Genomic DNA, 8,741 nt, shown 5'->3' on the forward strand with positions numbered 1-8,741 from the left:
ATATTTAAAATAAAGTTTTCAGAACTCACATTTTATATATCTCTGGGGGGATCCATTCCTGAAGGCTAAAGTCATGTGAAAGAGAAGGAAGTCAAAGCTGTAATGAGAGTGGAAGACGGTGGCCCAAATATCATGTTTTGGGGGTACTGAATTATGTGCTGTAGTAAATTGTAATTTGCATTACACATTTATAAATTGTAATTTATCCTACATTTATATTAAATCCAATGTATTGCAATAAATAGTGTTGCAAAGTTGCAGTACATTTTGTAGTAAAGTGTATATTAAACTATGTACAATTTCATATCGAGGTAAAAAAAAAAATAAGCAGCGGTTGGTCTTCTGTTTTGCTTTCTTCTTTTTTCTGAATGGACTGCTGACTGAAGTACAAATTCTAAACAATTGACCCCATTCATCACGGCCAAAGTGCAATTTGCACCAGAGATTGTAAATGTAAATGTTACTAAACTTGATGAATCTGTTGATCAAAACAGAGGCAGCTCTATATACTTCACTCACTTAAATCATAAAAATGTCATGTTTCCTACCAACATAAATAAACAAAAGGAGCTGACGTGTATTGCTGGAAGTTTAATGTTCTTATTCTTGGACCCTTTATTCACTATTTGAACAGTGATGGTATTTAGATTAATAGAATAGACCCAGCATTTTACTGTTTAACTTTTAGAAGATGGCAGCAAGGACACATGCTTTTATGATTAGGGTATGAACAACACACCATTTGATTGGGTAAGGTCTCATGTAAGATTACATTTCATTTGGGTTTTAAAAGTGTCCCAATTGTGGTGTTTTTCAAAGTAGGTCATTCTGTGCAGCACTTGTTGAATTAGAAATTAGAATTTTAAATCCTTAAATATAATGCATTGTATTAAAAAAAATGTAATACCTTATAAAAAGTGAATTTAAAATATGTATATTGGAACACTGCAAAATGTAAATACATATTACGGGACCAGTACACATAATTCATTATAATTGTACAAATCACCAAGAAATGAAAAACTATATTTGCACGAGTATATGAATGACTCACTGATTTTGTTCCTTTGTTTCACTTTAGAATTAAAAGTTGTCACTGGTTTTCTTATGTTTGTATTCACTCTCCACTTTATGTACACTACTTTCAATAAATACTGTGTATACGTTAATGCTATCTTATGTGGTATGCATTAACTACAGCCTTACATTTTAACTGTAATGTTTCTTTGAAGTACTGTACAAAAACATGGTCTTACAGTAAAAACAAAAACAACAATTATTCTTTTTTCTGTATTGACCACAAACAATATAGCTGTGAAGCAAGTAAACACAGAAACACATAATTCACCTGTATTGCACTACTAGATGGCTTGACTAGTAATAAGGGAAAGAAACAATCATTTTAACGTAATGTACACACATTATTGGAAAAAATACAACTGAAAATAAATTAAACCAAAAAGTCATTTTTTAAATTATAGAGGTTTGCCTCGTGGCTTTGGCTCGCATCAGTATAATGATTTTAAGTAGTCTGCAGTGTCTCCACTTCAGCAGTATGTGTTATGCTCTGTTGAATTTTATAACTCACGCAGTGTTCTAACTTAACTTGTAGTATGGATTTAGACTGCTGTAAAACCACTGCTTCATTGTACAGATCTGGACAAAATGTGTCATTAAGCAAGTATAATATCCATGGAATAGTCTAAACTGGGTCTAAAAATAAATTAAAAAGCTGTGCAATTAGCCCTTAACTCAGTCGCCAGACTCAAGTGAAATAATGTAATTAACTAAAATATCTGAAGCTCACCACTGCTTGGACGATTATAAAAATAATAATCATGGGGGTGTCCGCTGGGGCTGTAAGGATAGAGCAGAGGAAGCAGAAACGAGCTGTTAGTACGACAGTATGGAACGGAGGAGGCCAAGGATAGAGTGACGAGCCTGTAGCTCGTAATTAGTTGCAGGCTTAGAGAGGCCCGGGCTTGAAATTAGGATAGAAAACAGATCCCGACCGATGAGCTCTCCTATTGCAGAGGAAGAGCTTGGTCGAAGGTCACGTTCCTGAGGATCTGAAAACATATAAAAGGGCTCTGCTTGGCAGAGACGCCTCCCGGGGCAATAGGAATAGTCCAACAGCTTAGGACAGAAAGGAGAGATAGGAAAGGGTTCCCTGACTGGTCTGGTGCTGCTCTCGCATGAGGTGAGGCACAGGCCTCCAAAGCCGGGAGCGGAAAGGCATCCCGCAGGGAACCTGCAACAGAGAGAGGTGGGTTAGTCTGGGACTGAGAGAGTAAAGCGGGCCACGAGTTTTAAATTTTGCGCAGGGAACGGGTCACAGCGTATGCAAGAAAGCAAAACACTAGACAGAGAAGGAGTGTGAGATTGGGGTTTAAATAGGAGGTTAATGATGCTAGGCATTAATTAAGCTGCCCAGCTACCACCCCCTGAATTTAGCCCTAAGGCTAAAATTTTAAAAAATACAGGGCAAAAACAAAACAAAAAAAACAACTTTGAAACTAAATGAGCAGAAATTTGAATCAAATATACATTTTTGGACTTGGGCTAATATTTTACCTTTCCTCACCAATAGTTTACTAAACTCATCAATGCATATATGTTTGCCATGATTTGAACATTATGGAAGCATGCGTGCCTGTGTACTGTAGATATGAATCGTGGAAAAGCATACCTGAAAAAGCAACGTCAGTGCTGCAAAACAAATAAAATCAATGGAGCAAAAAAAGGAATACAAAATGGCAGCCTTTTAGCTTTGGCAATCAGGCAAGCAGGCAAACTTCTCGCCGATCTGAGCCCCATATAGATATTGGAAAGTTTACTAAGAGTGCAGTTATTTTTTTTGCAAATACAGTATATCTTATAAAATACGTTGAATGCCACATGTTTATAAGTACGATATATGGTGTTCGAAATTGGTGTAGGTACTGTAGGACTGCAGAACAGGTTAATGGATTTGACGGTTTTAAAAAACAGTGCAGCTTGTTATCCTTACTGTTTTTCTAATTTGCTTAAATAGGCATAACATGTTTTAATGTACAAGCTAGTGCTATGTTAAACTTCATTTATTTCGCCACCTTATGTTGAAAAAAAAAACAATATTAAAAATATATATATAGCATCCCTGAGTGGTTTCAAGGTCTGTTTTGTGCTATAAATTATTACAGTACAAGTTCTCAAAAAGGAGAATGAATCCGGTTTACAGCTTTTATTTGTGTCCGTCTCAGTACAATGAATGAAACTTTTAGTATTAGTATTGTAAGTCTTAATTATATATATATATATATATATATATATATATATATATATATATATATATATATATACTGTGTGTGTATCTTACTGTATTATTATTATTATTATTATTATTTATTTCTTAGCAGACGCCCTTATCCAGGGCGACTTACAATCGCAAGCAAATACAAATACATTCAAGTGTTACAATATAAGTCATACAATAAGAACAAGAAATACAATAATTCAAGTGTGACAAACCACAATTCAATAATACAGCAGATAATAGTGAAAGTTACATCAGGATATGATTAAGTAGTGATAGTTACATCAGGATATGATTAAGTACAAAATACTACAGATTAAACACTTGGCAGATTACAATATTCTGAGGTACAGGATTAAATGCAGTAAAATAGGGGGCAGATAAGAGCAAAATAAAGCATATTTAAATGAAGGGTGATAGTGTCCCAGGATACAACAGAGGAGTTCTACAGGTGCTGTTTGAAGAGGTGAGTCTTAAGGAGGCGCCGGAATGTGGTCAGGGACTGGGCAGTCCTGACATCTGTAGGAAGGTCGTTCCACCACTGCGGAGCAAGGGTGGAGAAGGAGCGGGCTCGGGAGGCAGGGGAGCGTAGCGGAGGTAGAGCCAGTCTTCTAGTGCAGGCGGAGCGGAGAGGTCGAGTGGGGGTGTAGGGAGAGATGAGGGTCTGGAGGTAGCTGGGTGCAGTCTGATCAAGGCATCTGTAGGCTAGTACAAGAGTCTTGAACTGGATGCGAGCGGTGATCGGGAGCCAGTGGGGCGAGCGGAGTAGTGGAGTAGCGTGGGCGAAGCGAGGTAGAGAGAACACCAGGCGAGCAGCAGAGTTCTGGATGAGCTGGAGCGGACGGGTGGCGGACGCAGGGAGGCCAGCCAGGAGGGAGTTGCAGTAGTCTAGGCGGGAGAGTACCAGGGCCTGGACCAGGAGCTGGGTAGCATAGTTGGTGAGGAAGGGTCGGATTCTTCGGATGTTGCTCAGGAAGAATCTGCAAGTGCGTGCCAGAGTGGAGATGTGCTGGGAATAAGAGAGGCAGGGGTCCAGGGTGACTCCAAGGTTCTTAGCTGAGGAAGAGGGAGAGAGTGTGGTAGATTCCAGAGGAACAGAGATAGAGAGATCAGAGGAGGGGGAGGAGGAGGGAAAGAAAAGGAGGTCAGATTTAGAGAGGTTGAGTTTGAGGTGATGCGAGTGCATCCAGGAGGAAATAGCAGACAGACAGGTAGAGATACGGGAGGAGATGGTGGAGTCAGAGGTGGGGAAGGAGAGGAAAATCTGAGCATCATCAGCATAGAAATGGTATGAGAAACCATAGGATGCGATGAGGGGGCCCAGGGAGCGGGTGTAGAGAGAGAACAGGAGAGGACCCAAGACTGACCCTTGGGGGACTCCAGTCAAGAGAGGGTGAGGTGTGGAGGTTGCTCCACGCCAGGTTACCTGGTAAGTGCGGTTGGAGAGGTAGGAGGAGAACCAGGCCAGAGCAGTGCCAGAGATCCCCAGGTCAGCAAGAGATGATAGTAGAGTAGAGTGATCAACAGTGTCAAAGGCAGCAGAGAGGTCGAGGAGAATTAGGACAGAGGAGAGAGAGGCAGCTCGGGCACACTTAAGTGAGTTGGTGACAGACAGAAGGGCGGTTTCAGTGGAGTGAGCAGAGCGGAAGCCAGATTGGAGAGGGTCAAGCAGAGAGTGGTTGGACAGGAAAGCAGAGAGCTGGCGGTGTACAGTCCGCTCGAGGGTTTTGGAGAGGAAGGGTAGGAGGGAGACAGGACGGTAGCTCTGGAGGGAGGTGGGGTCGAGGGTAGGTTTTTTGAGGAGGGGAGTGATAGAGGCTTTTTTGAAGGCAGAGGGGAAGATGCCAGAAACATCGTTGGTTCAATAAATGCAAGGGGAACAGTGTGGAATAGCCTCCCCAAACGAAAGACTCACGCGCCGCCTATGTCTATGTGTCTAAAAGTTATGCGGTTTTCCTAAAATAAGGAAGTTATAATCTTGCCTACCTAGAACTGCCTTTTACAATACATGTTTTTATTTTGAATATAACCTACAATAATCTATTTTTTTTATATACAAGCCTGTTGTTATCTCTACTGGACCTGGCAGCCATCAGTTTCTTTGTTTTGTACAAGGGATGCACGGGGGAAAATATCAGTAGGAGAGATTTAATCTTGAAGCCAGCCACAGTGCATTTCGATCAGAGCAAGGCAAGATCAACAAAAAAAAAAACAGACTTTCGGAGCATCAAGGCCCCTGCAATAGAAGACTGTCTGAAAATGTGTGTCAAATTGGTGACCTTTAATTGTGTATAGTTAGATATATTATCAGCTCATCATCTAACTAGGGAATGTGCTGAGCAGGCTGAAGTTAATTACTTAATCCCGATTCGAGGCTGAAGTTAGTTACTTATTCACACAGTTACTTATTGAATATTAGTCCACATTCTAAGGGTCAAATCACATTGGTAGCCTTGTTGTGCCACCTTAAGTAGGGACTCATTTTAAAACCTGTTTATTTCTTTTCATATAAAGTAGATTGCACTGGCACAAGCAAGCATTCGTAGGCTATGCTATGAAATATACACCCACCCACCCCTGGTCAATAATTGCCACTTTATTTAATATTAGCTCTCATTCTAAGGGTTAAATTACATTAATAGCCTGGTTGTGCCATCTCAAACATGGCATCATTTTAAAGCTTGGACATTGCTTTTCAAATTAAAGTAAATTGCAAAGTGGCACAGGTAGTTATTTTATATGACACAACAGCACCAATCTTATCAAGCAGTTCCCTGATACATGCAAAGTGCCATATTTCTAATTCAGGGAACCAGGGTTATGATAACCTAACTTTCCCTTTCAAGTATGGAATGTAACCATTACAGAATGGGATACAGTACCTAAGCCATCGCAAGTGAAGGACTTGCAGCACTAGCAGATGAAGATCAACTGCCTTCAGCATTCTGGCCGAAAGACAGCGAGGGTCCAAGGCGTATACAGTGGCAATGGTGGACTCTGGAATGTCAGTATCCTCACCTCTGCGTTGGGCTGAAAGCAGACAATTAGCCTCTGGGTTCTGTTGTCCGACAGAGTGGTAATCATGCTTGCGGAATCAACGCTTATGTTGACGCCTGTGCCTGCTCCTGCTCCTGGGACTGAGGTTGCCTGTTTCGCCAGTGCTTTGCCGGCTTATGGGCTTGGGGCTTCTGCTTGGGGAGGAGGGGTGCCTTTTGTCCCTCTTTCTGGGCGGACGAGAGGGAGAATTCTCTGCACCAGAGGACGGAGAGGAGGATTTAGAGGAGCGCAGGCTCTTGGTCCTGCTCCTATTAATTCACAGGTCAATCGTGGAGCAATCGATTCACCCAGAAGCCCGTCAAGCCTTTCGTATGGATGAATTAATTTCTGAATTGATGGAGACATTAATCTATGAATTTATGCATGAAATGATTCATTCATTGATGAATTGACAAATTAATTGATTAATAGGTTTGGCACAACAAATGGCGCTCCATATTTAACGGTATTCTCTTATTAAACCTTTTCCCTCGTCAATGAAATTCATAATGTAAATGTTGGTAATGGTTAGAAAATAAATATAGCTGGATTTGAACTTGTATATTAATAATAAAGCAGTATATAATAGATTTATAGGGCTGCAAGTATGTTCTTTCACTGTATGATTTTAATGGGGGTTTTATTGTAAAGGCACCTAGCAGTTTATTTGAAGACAACTGATTACCAGCTTTTTATTTGTATAAACTGTGTATTGTGTAGCTTTTTATTTTTGTTTAAACTGTGTATTGTCCAGCTGTCTATCCTTTTAACTAATTTGTTAAATATATTTTAATTATTTACATTTCTATTGTATAGAACAGCTGTTACTGGAGATTATTTGTTTTATTCTTAGATTGCAATGGGGTTATCCTGCCTCCTGTAAACAAGTAAATCAACCCCCTCTTTGGCAGAAATATCTTCAGTTGAGTAGGTGTTTGTTTTAGCTTGGGGAGACAGGTGGTGCTCGCATAGGCAACTAGTGCTGTACTGAACTTTGGGCTCTATGGACCCCTTCCGATGCCTGAAATCACACATTGTTGAAGAGTTTAAAGAGTACTGTGAATTGGTTGTTAACCTTGTTTAAAAAAAATATTCTAATAAATTGTTACCCTGTCTACTATTCATGCTTTGCACAGCTCTTAATACTAGCGTACAAAATAAAATAATCTGCGTTGGTGATATTTAGATACAAATTGAACACTTTAAATTATAATGCTCTTCATTGAGCTGGCGTGGTTGGTCTACCAAATCGTACCCCCCTTTCCCTGTTACAAAAGTATCTGTGTATGGGTTACATCACCTCTCATAGCGCTTAAAGCCGCAGTCTGTTCATGTCTACTCATGCAGATATTTCACCATACACAGACGTTCGCCATCCTATAACCCTATAAATGTATGCATTTCACAACCAAAATCCAAATTTATGGACCGAAGACATTTATTAAAGGTCAGTATTGAAGTTAAGTTGTGTGTGCTTATCCCTTGAAAAACTTTATGATTAACAACCCCAGAGCTACATGTTGTTCTTTTGTCAAGATGTACTGCATAAACAGCCGTTACCTTAATACTAAATAAACCTAAATAACTGTTATAAAATAATCAGAGAAAAAAGCATCAGAGAAAAAAAAATTAAACACTTTAGAAAGGACTACAAAAACAAGCATTTTATATGTATATTATACCTGAAAACTTTATTTCAGTCCCCCTAAAATATGAAGATCTTGATATCCTCTAAAATGTGGAACTCAGTACCCCTTCTAAAAGATTATAGCTACAAGATCTGGAGAGGTTCATCCATTCATATCCCCCAAGATATTAAACCAGGGTAGTCCTCTGGGTGGGTCAAATTTAAAAGTAAACTTTTGAGTAGCTTTCATTTGTTTTCTTGACAATTCATAATTGTAAAATTCATATTTTTTTTGACCATTCACAAGACCCCTATTTTTCTTTGTTCTTTTGGCTTGCAATGAAGAATTGCACTCTGACTTTGAGAAAGGACATATATTTGATAAATTAAAAAAAAAATGTTTATCAAATTTGCACGTTTCACAATCCCAACTTGAGAGCTACAGCTCCAATACACAAACTAAATTTTTTATTCTGTGTAAATAAATGTTCACTTGTTCATTTATGGGTTTGAAAAAATGTATTAAAAGGAACACCAAACACCAAACCAAATTCCCACACAGTAAATAATTAATATATAATTAATATATACTGAGGCTGAAAAAATAAATTCCTGTTGCTATGTTTAGTATTTGTCATACCACACTGTAATCAAAGCCAGGACTGCATTTTCTGTATTTGAAACCAAATTACTTCTTTAGACAACTACTTTGTGCATGGTCTATGAGGGGAAGAGCATTCAGTCTGGCTTTTTCGGCATAATAGATGACACAAATGGATACAG

This window comes from Acipenser ruthenus, chromosome 14 (assembly GCF_902713425.1).
Source record: "Acipenser ruthenus chromosome 14, fAciRut3.2 maternal haplotype, whole genome shotgun sequence".
NCBI lineage: Eukaryota > Metazoa > Chordata > Actinopteri > Acipenseriformes > Acipenseridae > Acipenser > Acipenser ruthenus.